We start from the raw sequence: 15,684 nt of genomic DNA, 5'->3' as shown, positions 1-15,684 counted from the left end.
AATTATAAAAAGCCTGTATGCAATAGCAATGAACAGACAAACACAAAGAACCTGTATCAGTCAGAAGATTTTCAGTATGAGGCCAACAGTACTTCATAGCTTAGGATCCTGCAAAGTAGATGAAAGGAAGCACATATAATAGACAACAGTTTACTAGTATTGGGGCACTATGTATTTTTCACATGTGTATTTCATTTATTCTTCACAAGACCCTGCTGAAGCAACTCACTCTAGTTAACAAATGAGGAGATGAAGGCTCCAAGTAATCAAGAAACATATTCAACATGAATCATGAATATGAAGTTCAAGATGTTAAATTAATTTAAATATCTAATTTTGATTGCATCTTTGACTTTCAGAACTGCTTAGGAACCACTCCATTGAGGGGATACATTATTATAAATCTGTAAATGGCATCCAAGAGTTTCCTAATGCTCTAATCTTATTAGAGGTAAGATACACCTAATTTAGAAAACAGTTAATATTGCCAAATTAAAAAGCATAAACCAGGAACTTTCACGAAGACCAGAATGTCAAACTGGTTCTGTGTCCTGCTCAAGAATAGAAAAGCCTATATGATTTCACTCCCAGATCCTGAAGAGTTGGTAGACTCCTGAGTGAAAGTTTAACGTTCAATCAGCATGAGTTAGAAATGGCTAATTACTTTACATTCTATTTTGTTTGTTTAATCCTCATATCCAGTCACTTAAAGTAATGAAAAATAATCACAGTAGATTCTTCTATTCTTGTTTCGTGTTTTAAATTTTCTTCATGGTCCTCAATCCCCCTTCCTTCTCCTTTTACATAAAGGGATCATGATGAAAATCTCTTTCCATGCTCAACCCACTAGAGTAGTGATAGGCAGATAATTTCCTGCCCCAGTGACTTTTCTGTACAAGCATACATCTGCATGATAAAGTCACAGAGTAAGGAAATCCTCCACACATCTCATATGGATGATTTTTTAAAAAATTTCAAAAGACTCTTAAATAGTCTCTCTGCACCCGTTCCTTTAAAAAGCTAACCAAAAATAAGTTGGCTTAGTGATTTACTTGACATGAAATAGCTCCTTTTATATAATTTGTTTGTTAATGGTCTAATTGTATTACACATTGAAATTCAAGCTAACTTTACTCTGTTTTGATCTTAATTTTTATGTTGCATTTACTTTATTTCTGAATATTTTGCAAGGATACTTGGACAAGTTTGTACTTCATGTGTGTGTCCTAAAAGCTCCTAGAAGGAGGCAGGAGTTACCTGTCTTATTCATGCATTTGTCTTTGCACTTAAGCGCAAGGGATATGGAGGTTAGAGTGATTGCTGTGTGTAAGCTTAAGACTTTGGACAACTTGGTTGACATTTACAAGCCTCAATCTTTTTTACTTATGGAAAGAAACTTAAAGATTTACTTTCCATAGGTAAAAATGTAAATTAATGTCTTTCATTAAGTTCTTCAATGTCAAATTGTCCTGCCACAGACAATCTGACATTAAAGAACTTAGTACTTAATAATAATACATACCTCCCAGATTTACCATGAGGTTACATGGCATAAATTTTTAAAAATATATAAGTGCTCAATAAAATACTATTATCAATTTTATCATAATTTTATTATCTATCACAGTGCCTAAAATAATGAAGGACTCAAAAATATATTGATAATGATAAAGTCCAACCAGAGACTAAAATTCCACTCCTGACCCCTATTTTATTAACTGTAACACTCACAGTCTCAGTTCTCCCAGAAAATGCCACATTTGCTTTTTAGTTCTGTGTGATCTAGTTGGCTCTCTATTAGAAAAATGATGGCATAATTAAATTCATGTCCTGCTTCCTCATTTTACTGTTCTGTCTTCTGCCCTTTCTCCTACTCTCTCAACTGCTCTATGTCCTCTTAGAATAAGGTGACTTACCAAAGGACCTCACAGACGTGGTCCTCCCATATGTCTAGTGTGAAAAAAAAAAAGAAAAGATGTTCCTTTTATAATAAAAAAATGCACTTAATTTTAAACTCTGCCATAAACTAGCACTGTAACTTCGGATGAGTAGCCTGTCTGTGCCTTATTTTATGTAACCGCAAAATGGGGTGACAATCCCTGCTTTCCTCACCTCCAAAACCTGTAAAGATGGAAGGCAATACACATTTTTCTGTGTGTGAACATACAGTTACCATCTACAATGGTATCTTAATGTTAGGCATGCTATTTTACTTCATAGTTCAGATTATACCATTGTCAATATCCTGCTTTCAAAATGCCCCAGTCTATGTGCATTTTTTTCCAGTCTCTGGCTTAATCATTTTAATCTATCAACTATCTTGTGTTATTAGCATTATTAGGTACTTACTTGATATTAGATATTAATGCAACCCATGTGAAATATTTGGATTTTGACGGAAGATTTCTAGATACAAAGTGTAATTATCAGAATAGATCTAGTGAAAACAATAGTTTTCCCTGAGCTCAAATTGGAAAATCTTGGGAAATATATATGACACAAGTTGGACTTTTGGTTTCATAATGTAGTTTTTATTTTCAGCCTCCTGTAAAGGACAATGACCTTTTGATTGGGTATGAGACCTATACCATTCTCCCTCACATTAAACCTTATATCCCATTCCTATCAACCAGAAAGAAAAGCAGCTTTGGATTTCATGGTTGTCTATTGCATAAGGGAGAGAGTAAGAGGTACACTGAATCAGGAAACAGTGGGGGAATGGAGCTGACTTCAAGTCAGATTTAGATGCAAAAATTAAAATTAAAAAGAAAATTAAATAGGTTAGCAGTTTAGTGCATGACTTCTTACGAAAAATGTTTATTGAAATGTGTCTTAGGTCTAGCCTCCTCAGCCACTAGGGGTCAGAATTACACAGGACACTCACAGAACACGGACCACTGGTGGGCCAGAAAGGAGGGACCAGAAATCACCATTTGGAAATGGTTTTGAGTATTGTGTGCACAAAGTACACAGAAAAAGCATTTGCCATATGCCTGCCAGATCTAATTATATGCTAAAGGGTAAGAAGATACAATTGGCACATAGACTTGCTCCAGCCTATTTTTCCAGTCTCATTTTTCTCTATTCCCTGGTAAGATACCACTTGGAACTAGATTCGAAAGAGGCTCCCCCCAACTCTGGGGGTCAGATTTCTGACAGCCACCATGGCAGGACAATTTGACATTAAAGAATTTAAAATCTTACAAGGAAAATAGGATTAAGAGAGGCAATATGTATGGTTAACCTACAGAAAACCTTTGTAAATAAATCAGTCTTCCCAACAGCAAAATAATAAAACAGCTTAGTAAGACATAAAAATATATATAAAAGTAAGAAAAGGTCAACAATTTTAAATTCTTTTTACAACGAATAGGGGGTGGAGTACTATCCATTTCTAACTGTTATATCTTGGCTCATTAGAAGCTGTTTATGATTTCCCTACAATTTCAAAAAGGTCCATATAATTTTTTGTACTTATTGAAGATAAACACCTACTGATGACGATATGAGGCACATTTGTTTGCCTTATCCTCAGTATCTTTTTGTTTTATGACCAGAGAGTAATTCACTCTTGTTCCTCAAGTTCTTGGTGGGTCCTAACTTTAGCCCTGCAAGGCTTCCTCTATTACTTCCTTTGATTTGGTTCAATTATTTCCCTTCTCACAAAAACTAGTCACATAGAACTCGTCTAAGACCTAAATTTATTTTTCTCATCTTCCTTCAGCTTTGGCAAGGCTTTTGTAAAAGTTTTTTTTTTTTTGAGATATTTGCTTTATCTTATTTGTTTATCTTATTAACAACTAGTTTCATTTTTCTCTAACTGTACTCAAATAAATCAAATTTTGTGCATACTGGAATGGAAAATTTTACAGTTACTAAAAAGTTATTCAGAAAGAAATTTACATACGCAGTTTCATGGAACTTTTGGACCTGTGGTTTGAAGTGAATATTTATCTATGTCTATATAAATGATACATACATATAATGTTTCTTATTTCCAATTGGTTTATATGATCATTCTTACTAATCCAAACTAGTTAATATGGACTGTAAACATTGATTAAATTGGTTGAAAGTATTTGCATTCACCTTGGACAAAAGAAAGAATCACAGAACCAATCAACACAAAGAACCTACAATTTTACAGATACGCAAGCTTTGTGGTCAATGAAATAAGTACAGACAGGTAGAGAGATGGGGGAGCAGGTAGATAGCTTGTGTTTAAAAACTGACTCTTCCAATTATTACTGGGAACAGGAAAGCCTTCTTCTATTCAGTTATTTAATGTATAATAAACCCTAACTTAAAATATTAATACTTCTGTGAAGATCAAATAAGTTTCTTTTTAAGTGAAGTTAAAGGAAAAGAAACCTCTCAAGATTTAAAGGCTATTTAAGTTTGGAAGAGGAGTTTCCATAGTCTTCACGGGGAGGCAAGTTTGTGGAGGCAGTTATAGAATAATTGCATGTTTGAACCATGGATTTTGGTTTTTAAAATTTATGTTTCCCAGAGTTTTAATAGACATTTGTAGGAAACTGAATGAAAAACCTGAACTATTTTCCTGGATGCATGGCCATTTATGAAGAATATTCATGGATCAGAGCCCCAAATTATGAATTACTGGAGGCTTGGAGAGTATTTCCCAAACTGCTGTATTAATAATAGTGCTGCATGCACTCTGTGGGGGAAAAGGGGTTTTATTCATTTGGATACATGAAGGAGGGAAAGAGGTCAAAATTAAATTAGATTGTCGTCTCACATTGACATAAGAGTCATCCCAAGTAGATTATGAATGTATATATTTTTAAAACTATAAAGTTATAAGAATAAAAAATTAGAATTTTTTATAATCTTGCAAAACAAAGGTTTTTCTAAAACATGAAATAAGAAGCCTTAAAAAGTAAAAATAGGCCAGACACGGTGGTGCACGCCTATTATCCCAACACTTTGGGAGGCCAAGCGGGGTGGATCACCTGAGATCAGGAGTTCATGACCAGCCTGACTAACATGGTGAAACTGTGTCTCTACTAAATACAAAAAAATTAGCCAGCCATGGTGGCACATGCCTGTAATCCCACTACTCGGGAGGCTGAGGCAGGGGAATTGCTTGAACCTTGGGAGGTGGAGGTTGCAGTGAGCCAAGATCGCACCATTGCACTCCAGCCTAAGAAATAAGAGTGAAACTCTGTCTGCAGAAAAAAAAAAGTAAAAATATTACTACACTTCAAATTTAAACGTTTGTACAGTAAAATACACAAACGTTAAAGGCAAATATGTAAAATAGTTAAAGGCAAATATGTAAAATAGAAAAAAAAAATTCTGAACATCCCTAAGACCAAAGACAAAAATCTTAGAGAAAAAAAGTCCAGTGGGAAAAAGGAGCACTGCATATAAAGACTAATCACAGAATAAGAAATGTTAAGGCATCAACTTCACTGATAATGGAGAAATAAAAAAAAAATTAGAATAGCAGTTAAATATATTAATAATTTTATATTATTTCATGTACAGAAAAAAATGCTTATTCAAAATTATAAATTCTACATTTCTTCCCCAAAGATAACTACTTTTTCAAGTGTGGGATTTATGCCTCTGGACTTTTATCTATGAATAAATATGCATATATATATATAGGTACATATCACTGAGATTTCTGGATTTGGGGTAATGGTAGCTGTTCTTATTTTTCTAAGGGAAACAAATGTTTTTTCCTTTTATACTAGGTCATAGAGGTCTTTTTATAGTAGCCATTTTCTATTATCACATATATATCTTTTATGTTTCTCAAACACTACGAAGCATAAATGCATCTCTAATGTAATTAGTTATTTCTTTATTGATAGATATTTAGGTTCTCCATACTGATTTATTATAAACAATAATAAAATAAATGTTAGAGGTTGCCTTTTGAAATAGATATTTTTACCTTTGAGATTGCTGAAAAATGTAAGTAATTGGTGCTATCTGGCATGGCATGACATAGGGAAACAAATATCTTGTTATACTACTAGTGGGAGAATAATTGGCAAAAATCTCTTTTGAGGGCAATTTGTCAGTATCTACCAAAGAAGCAAAACTAGGAAAGAAACACACCAAATTTTTCTCTGAGGTTATTTCTGGGAAGAGGAGTTGGTTTATAGGAACTGAGTAAATTAGAAAGAATTTTACTTTTTACTCTGTATTATGCTACATTGTTTGAATTTAACAATGTGTATATCCCTTTGTAAAATTAAATTTAACTAAAAAAAATAAGAACTCCATGATCAAATACTTTGTTTCTATATATACTATATACTACAGTTCTGTCTTAAAAATTTCTAATGTTCATTTGCATATTTAAGCTCTGAAAAGCCCTAAGTTACTTAAATGTTGCCCCCTTTATTCAAATAACCCCTATTAATATGTCAATAATTGGATCTTTCCATAAAACCCTTTAGAAAATCATGCCGATTGTTGGAGGATAGCTATAGGGAAAGAGATTTTCCCAAATGCCAAATTGTTCAAAATCAATCACTTTCAAGTTTTCCATAAGTATCAGGCTCATGCCTTTAGATTCAAGAGCAAATGATTTCTAAGAGAAAATGACACTTCCCAAGGTAACTTCAGTAATTAACTCTGTGATGAACTCTGTGTTTTGGGGCACTGTATACTCCCAACCACAAGTGTAAGTTCCCTACGAGAAACCAAGCAACCCTGGGACCAAGCACGATGCAAGTCATTTGTAACATGCTCAAATGTGGCTTGAGTGGAAGGCTTTAAGCTTGAGCAAGATGCAGTACAGTTTCTTCATTTTCTCAGACTGCAGTTCCTTTCAGCTTGCCTCCTCTACCGCAGCTGCTGACATTCAAATTGACTTTTCACATTTGTAATAGCAGTTTCTGTCTTGTTTTTACCATTGTCCATTGAGACCACTGCTGTGATTTTCTGCTGATGCACAAGATGGAAGAGAGTGTCCCGGAAAATGCACCACTTATTCCAGTCATTTTGCTAAAGGACACTTGCCTGTGGGCAAAGTCGTCAGAGAAAATGACAGAAAGCTGCACGCTGCTGTCAAGAATTGCTTCCTCATCAGTAGCATGATTTTCATAAACCAGACCCAAACCTCATGTGCTCTCCAGTTTTCAGGCAAGAAAGTGAGCTACAAGACATCTAAAATAAAGTGTCGAGCCTGATTATTTACAAAATAAAAAAGAAGAAGAGGAGGAAACTGTGAAAATAACAAATAGAAAAAAAGGAAAAAGAAAGAAAACTACAGAGATGCAAAACAGTGGACAGACCCCAGAGGTTTGAAAAGACAACGTTGAACTTGATCCAAATGTCAATCAACTATGTTTAAATTTTTGCCGAGTGCTTTGTGTTATGCATGTTTTAGGAAGTCTTCACAAGTGGAAATTGAGGGTGGACAGTGTAGGAAGAGAAAAAACAATAGTATCCATGATTTCTAACAATGAGAAGTATGTAACCTAGGCGATAAACACAAATAAGGGAAAAAGTGAAGAGAGAGGGGCATAGAGAGCGAGGGTAGGAGGGAGTAAGAGACATGTTTCAAAGCAGTTTCATAAAACAACAGTTTCTAAGATGTCCATAGTTGTTATCGTCAGAGGTGTTTGAACCAGTGTGACTCCATCTTGAATAGGGTCTGACTAAAATAAGGCGGAGACCTACTGTGCTGCATTCCCAGGATGGAGTCTTGCTCTGTCATATAGGCTGGAGTGCAGTGGCAGGATCTCGGCTCACTGCAAGCTCCGCAGTGAGAATGGTTCAGGCCATTCTCCTGCCTCAGCCTCCTGAGTAGCTGGGACTACAGGCGCCCGCCACGTCTGGCTAATGTTTTTTTGTATTTTTAGTAGAGACGGGGTTTCACCATATTGGCCAGGATGGTCTCGAACTCCTGACTTTGCGATCCACCCGCCTCAGCCTCCCAAAGTGCTGGGATTACAGGCGTGAGCCACCACCCCCAATCCATTAAGGCATTCTTAGTCAAAGGATGAGACAGGACGTGTGCACAAGATACAGATTATAAAGACCTTGCTGATAAAACAGCATAAGGTAAAGAAGCCAGCCAAATCCCATCAAAACCAAGATGAGAATGAAAGTGACCTCCGGTTGTCCTCACTGCTCATTATACACTAATTATAATGCATTAGCATGCTAAAAGACACTCGCACCAGTGCCATGACAGTTTACAAATGCCATGGCAATGTCAGGAAGTTACCCCATATGGTCTAAAAGTGGGAGGAGCCCCCAGTTTCTTGAATTGCTCACCTCTTTCTGGGAAAACTCATGAGTAGTCCACCCCTTGTTTGGCATATAATCAAGAAATAACTATAAAAATAGCCAAACAGCAGCCCTCAGGGCTGCTCTGCCTATGCAGTAGCCTTTCTTTATTCCTTTACTTTCTTAATAAACTTGCTTTCACTTTACGGACTTGCCCAGAATTATTTCTGGCATGAAGTCCAACAAATCTCTTGGGGTCTGAATCAGGACCCCTTTCCAGTAACATGACAAAAAAATAAAAACAATTAATAAAAATGATTCTGAGGACAATTAAATGTCAAGCTTCTCAGAAATTTTACTATATGAACATGTTTCTGGATTTGCCAAATGAGAAATATAATTTGCTTCATTTGATATTGGAAATTGTTTTATTGACTGCAAGTCTATTAATTTTTGAAAACTATTATTTTGACAATGATGATTAGCAGAACTCATAGGTCTCTAGTTATACTTCTGCTGATATCTAGCTACGTGACTTTAGACATGTCTCTACCCTTCAATGAACTTTAATCTTCACATCTATAAAATAAGAGTTGTCCAAGATAATTCCAGAGGCCTCATTCTTCTATGACTCAAACGCAATAGTACAGGTCCTCACCTATGTAAAACAAACTAAAATATAATTTTATTGCTCAGGTAATGCTTTCTCAGGAGACACCTTTTGGGAAAACAAAAGAACAAAATTGACTTTTGCTCTGAACCTTGATTCAGAAGACCCAATGAATATAATAGAAAAAAACAGGTTTGATATTTGGTATTCATTAAAGTCTTCTAGTTATACTTATCAGATGAAGTCTCTGATAAACTCCACAGCACATTGTAGATCACTACTGATATTCTTGTCTGAGTCTGCCCAAATTTATGGGATGTCTTCTGTGATGTTACTATATTTCCCCACATCCCACCAGGAAATATCAACATGAAAATACCTGAGATTTTAGTTTTCAGTTTCAGCATGCAAAACGTTTGGAAGTCATCAGTTTTGCCATTACCAGAAAAAGCTGGAGATACTGAAAGTTAAATATTTTTATGGATCCATAAGAGAATTGAGATTGCAAGACAAAGAGCCACCAGAAAATTTGGACAGATACCTATTTCTCCAGATTTTGACTGGATGCATCCCGAGAGTCCAAGTTGAGATCTGCTTAACTGAACAGAAGTTGAAGCCATAAACTGGTGAAACTCTTAATGATATTTTTAACAGATTGCTGGAGGATAAAGTTCAATTAAAAACTCCTGAGATCATAATGTTAGAGAGACTTCACACTTCCATGGACTTTACCACCAGAAACCTCACCAGGTTCTCATGGTGAAGATTTAAGAACAAACCCTTCATGACTCTGGCAGGGGTAAGGAAGAAAAAAATAATAATTGTTACATATATCCAGAGTCTTCTACATAACAAAGGTCTGCCCGCCAGGGGAAAATAGTTTACCAGAGCTTTATCCCATTTGGGGGAAGGGCATTTCTTCCATTTCCATTTCAGCCCCATCTAGTCTTCCTGTCTCATCTAAGGGTGGAAATGGATAGTCAACAGAAGCCAAAATTTCAAGGATATAGCTGTGGGACCTGTCAGCCAGGGAGGGGAGTAGGCAGATTGGAGGTAAATTTATACTTCTGTAGAAATTCTTGTGAAAGTCGGAGGAGGTGAATAATGTTAAGTAGAAAAAATGAAAATAATAAGAATGGGATTTAATCATAAAATTACTAAATATTTTCCCTACTCCATACTTTTCCAGCACATCAAAAAGGCTCCAGTAGTAACTGTTGATTATAACTAAAAGGGTTGCATGACATAAATTCTATCTAAAGAGGAGTTCTTAGGGAAGGCCCAAGACAACAGGGGAGACAAAACAAGTGTACTAGAGGAATTTGAAGCCCGTGGCACCAACAGCCCCAGCAAACATAAAGACAGTTTAATTTCTCACTAGATTAACATGAAACCTCACACTTAATATCTGTTACCTCATCTCCTGTTACCTGATATATAGTGTCTAGTTTTCAACAACAAAATTACAAATTATAAGACATTTCAAAAGGCAAAAAATGCATAGCCTGAAGAGACAAAGCAAGAATCAGAACCAGGCTCAGATATGACACACATGTTGGAATCATCAGACAAGAATTTAAAAATGACTATGATTTTAGTCCAGTGACACTAAACTACCTATTCTGAAGAGGCAGGTTTTTCTTTAAATTTTTAATCTGCTATAGACCAATAATTTTGTAAAAAATAAAAATGAATTACTACACAATAAAATAATATAAAAATCAAAATCTACACAAAATAAACTAAATGACAATGACTAATAATGTCAAGGACTCCACTGGAAAATGTAGACAACATGCAAACGTAGGAGGAAAATGTAAGTATTAAAAAAATGAAAATTATAAGAAATAGACAAAAGAAAATGCTAGAAATTAAGCAATGTAACAAATGAAGGATGCCCTTTTATAGGCTCATTGTTATAATGGACACAACTAGGAGAAGATTCAGTGAGCTTGAAGATATATCAGTAGAAATTCCCCAGACGGAAATGCACAAAGAAGAAAGAATAAAAATAACAGAACATAATGTATAAGAACCATTGAACACTTACAAAAGGTGTAATAAGAATACCACCAGAAATAGAAAATAAAAACCCACCAACTTAATTCTGTATCCAATAAAATAATCTTCTAAAAGTTAAGAAAACATAAAGTTGTTCTTGGACAAAAACTCAAAAACAAAATTATTCCCAGTAGACTTGCCTCACAAAATGTTAAAGGAAGTTTTTCAGGTAGTAGCAAAAAATTGTATAGGTCGGAAATGTGGATCTTTGTATACAAAGAAAAATAAACACCATTGGAAAAGAAACTAGTGGAGGTAAAATGAAATATTTTATCTTTTAAATCTTAATTGATCAAAGAGATAACTGTTTAAAGCAATAATGGTAGTGCTGTATTGGCATGCAGAAAAGTGAAATGAATGAAAGCAATGTCACAAGGGACAGAAAGGAAAAATTGGTATCTACCCTACATGGGAAACAGTATAGTGTTATTTAAAGGTAGATCTAGGTAGTTAAAAATGCATATTATCAACTATAGGGCATCCAGTAAAACTTTTTAAACAATGTACAATGATAATGCTAAATTTAGAGATGGAATTATATAAAATGTTCAATTAAAACTAGAGAGGGAAGAAAAAAGAGAGAAATAAAATGGAATAAAACCCACTGAATGGAAAATAGTTGCAAGGAGGATAGATATTAATTCATTTATATCAATAATTACTTTAAATGTAAATGATCTAAATAACAAATAGTAATTGTAAAAATGAATTTAAAAACAAAACAAAAACACCAAACTACATGTTTTCTGCAGGAAGTACAGTGTAAATACAAAAACTCAGGTTAGAAGAGATGGAGAAAGATCTATCACGCTAACACTACAAAAGATAAACCATGCTAACTAATCAAAAAGAAAGTTGGAGTAACTCTGCTAATTTCAGGAAAAGCAGATTCTAGATCAAGGGAGATTAACAGAGAAAATGAAAAGTACTACATAGTGATAAAAGGGTCACTTCTCAAAGAAATATAATACTCCTAACATGTATGACCTACCAAAAAAAATCAAATGGCATGAGGCAACAAATAGAATGAAAGAGAAAAATAAACAAATCCATCATCATAGTTGGAGGCTACAACATCTCTCTGTCAGTGACAGATAGATCAAGTAGGTAGAAAATCAATGTGAATACAGATGACCTGAGCAACAATATTAATCAGATTGATCTAATTAACTTTTATAAAATAATCTATCTAGCAACAGAGTACATTCCTCTCCAGCTCACATAGAACATTTACCAAGACAGATCACATCTGGGGGCATTAAACACACTTTCACGTATTTAAAAAATTTGAAACCATATGAAGTATGCTTAGACTACAATGGAATTAAAATAGAAATTAATCACAGGTAATGAGAAGATCCTTAATATTTTGAAATTAAAAGCATATTTTTAAATAACACATGGGTCAAAGAATAACTCTCAAAATAAAAACAGGACTTATCAAACTTGGAGTATGCAGCAAAAACAGTGCTTAGTGCAAAAGTTATAGCATTAAATGCATATACCAGAAAAGAAGAAAGTTATACAATTAATAATCTAAGCTTCTGTTTTAGGAAACTAGAGAAAGAAGAGTAATTTAAGCCAAAGCAAGTCAAAGAAAAGAACTAATACATTCGAAACATATACCAATGAACTTGGAAACCATAGAGAAAAATCAACAAAACCCCAAGTTAGTCCTCACAAAACATCACTGAAATAAATAAAACTCTAGGGATTAATAAATGAATATATTGGGGGGATAGTCAAACATAAAACAAATAAAATATATATTTTGCATAAACATTCCTGTGTAACCCTTATACAAACCCTATAAATTAAGGCCTGTAATTATTTCCCATTCATACATGAGGAAAATATTTAGATAATATATTGAAGATCACATGATAAACCAGGCTATTCTAAAATGCAAGCTCAAACTATTAAAATTTAATATCTCAATGCAATACAATTTGCATTGGGTTTATATAAGTTAGGAAGACTGGCTGCCAAGTAACATTGCACCCTGAATTAAAATGGTTTAAACAATGTATTATTTCATGTAACAAGAGGTTAAGAGTTTGGGAAGTGTCAAGCTTGGTATGTCAGGACTTAACTAGTTTTTTTTGTTGTTCCTTTCTATTTACAGCTTTTTGTAGATTGCTTTATCTGCAGTTTGGCATCTGTTTTGTGCTGCTATAACAGAATGCCCTAGCCTGGGTAATTTATAAAATAGGGGGATTGGATTACATTACCAGTTAGACTTTTTATTTGGGGTGCAGTGTGTATTAGGGGGTCAATCACCACAATCACTGAAAAGATAGGCTCTTCAGTGTCAAAAATACTCTTTTCTACTGGCAATGGTAGTATAGCAGTAAGGATAGCTGCCTTTCAAAATATTTTTTTCTGTATGAAAAGGCCTGGGAAGTCAATGAAAACTACTAACAAACAACACAGATACTTTTTTTTTTTTTTTTAATGGAGTCTTGCTCTGTCACCCATTCTAGAGTGCAGTGGCATGATCTCAGCTCACTGCAACCTCTGCCTCCTAGGTTCAAGTGATTCTCCTGCCTCAGCCTCCCGAGTATCTGGGATTACAGGCATGCGGCACCACACCCGGCTAATTTTTTGTATTTTCACTAGAGATGGGGTTTCACCCTATTGGCCAGGTTGGTCTCGAACTCCTGACCTCAGGTGATCTGCCCAATTTGGCTTCCCAAAGTGTTGGGATTACAGGCGTGAGCCACTGCACCTGGCCAATACAGACACTTTTGATACATGTGTGATATACACTATGACATAACTCCATAGTATTGCTGTATCACTAAATATATACATCTTTAATATTTTGAATATTCATGGCAATTAATTGTTTTGAAAAATCCACAGTAAAGCTAACGCTTCCAATAATCACTAACACAATCCTTCATCACTCTTAAAATGTCTTTGTTTTATGAAGTTTTTTTATAATAAAGTTGTTTAAAAAATGGTCTTCAGCATCGCAGGTTTTATTATTTAGTTTAGTATTCATGACAAGTAAATAAATAGAAGACACTTTGTATAGGAAATCACTGGTAATCATTCGGTGACTGATATAATCAATATACTAAAGTGCATATCAAAGAAAGGAAAGAATGGAGAATCCCCAAAAAATTTTAAAGTAGGGACAGATATTTACTGGATTGTAAAGGACACGTGCTACGGTGTGAATGTATCTGCCCTCCCAAAATTCATAAATTCATATGTTAAAATTCTAACCCCTAAGACAATAGTATTAGGAAGCAGTTCCTTTGGGATGTGTTTAGATCATGGGGTTAGAACCATCATGAATGAAATTAGTGCCCTTATAAAAGAATCCTGAGAGAGATCTTGCCCCTTCCACCATTTGAAGATACATCGAGAGCCCCATTTATGATACGGGTCCTTGCCAGACACAGGATCTGCCAGTGTCTTTATCTTGGACATGCCAGCCTCCAGAACTGTGAGAAATCAATATTTCATGTTTATAACCCACCAAATTTATGACATTCTCTGATAGCTGCCCAAATGAATTAAAACAATAGGTAAGGCATGATTTCTCGCTATTCACACATAAAGTGAAGAAAAAATTATATTCTCTATTCCTTTTGCCTTTTAGATATGTTTTTCTTATGTTATTTGTCTTTGTACAAAGGGCTGTTTATATCTCATTTGTGTTATGTTATTTAAATATGAACATTCAATGAAAGTTTAGTCTGCTGAAGTCATACAGTGCCTAACAGGGAGTAGGTACATGGTAAGTGTTAACAGAGAGAGACTGTGTAATTCTAGATAACAATTGTGCTTCTTGGGGTAAGCAGTCAAAACCAGTAAAAGCTGACTTAGGAACAGAAATGACTAAGTCACATGGTAGAAGACAGCTGACAGAATATTTAGGAGATTGGACAATTACACTTGACATCCACCCTGTCACAAATAAATATAAAATCATTCCACAGGGTTAGTCTGGAGATGAAGACACTGAATGCACAAACTTTACCTTAGTTCCACCTTCACGAACATGGATCCAGTCTATTTTCTTCCTTTTAATGTGCAGCATTTAAATCTCAGTCAGGAACATCACATTAGTAGAAGTTAGGGTACATATCCATCACCAGCTGCAAAGAAAGATGGAATCGCGCGTATGGAACAAATTCAGTCTCTACAAAGGAATGTAGGCCTAGCCATTCAAGAGAAAAATGTCCCAAATGTAGGAATAGAGTTGGGTGTTTGGAAGCTCGATAATATTGCAAATGCCATCGCAACAGTAATTAAGAGTTTAACTCTTTTAAAAAGAGCTAAATTATTTTGAAAAAGAGCTTTATTATTTTGAAACTGAAAGGCACAAGATATAGCATATACATACACACACATATATATAATGTGCAAATATGTAATACATGTTTTATGTTTATGTGTATGTGTGTGCATGCTACTACTCTGTCTACTGAACCCATTGCAGACAGAGCTAATTGATGCTGTATGTTTTTTTTTTTTTTTTTTTCCCTACCCAGGCAAACACAATTTTTCCAAATACTATGATCCAGGTACCTAATGCTAATCAATCAGAGTTGGCACTTAAGATAGAATCTACTTGCAAACATAAAACCACATTACTGTACAAATGAGAAGTCAGAGACTGAAAGAATTTAAAGAACATTCTCAAGTTACTTATCAAGACAGATAGTTAATGGAAAACTCAGGGCAAATGGCTAATAGCTAACATTTATCTAGCTCCTCAATCTACCAGTCACTCTTCTGAATGTTTTATGTCTAGTAATGCATTTAATCCTCATAACATC

Source organism: Chlorocebus sabaeus, chromosome 18, assembly GCF_047675955.1.
Source record: "Chlorocebus sabaeus isolate Y175 chromosome 18, mChlSab1.0.hap1, whole genome shotgun sequence".
NCBI lineage: Eukaryota > Metazoa > Chordata > Mammalia > Primates > Cercopithecidae > Chlorocebus > Chlorocebus sabaeus.
This window is presented reverse-complemented; position numbering follows the sequence as displayed.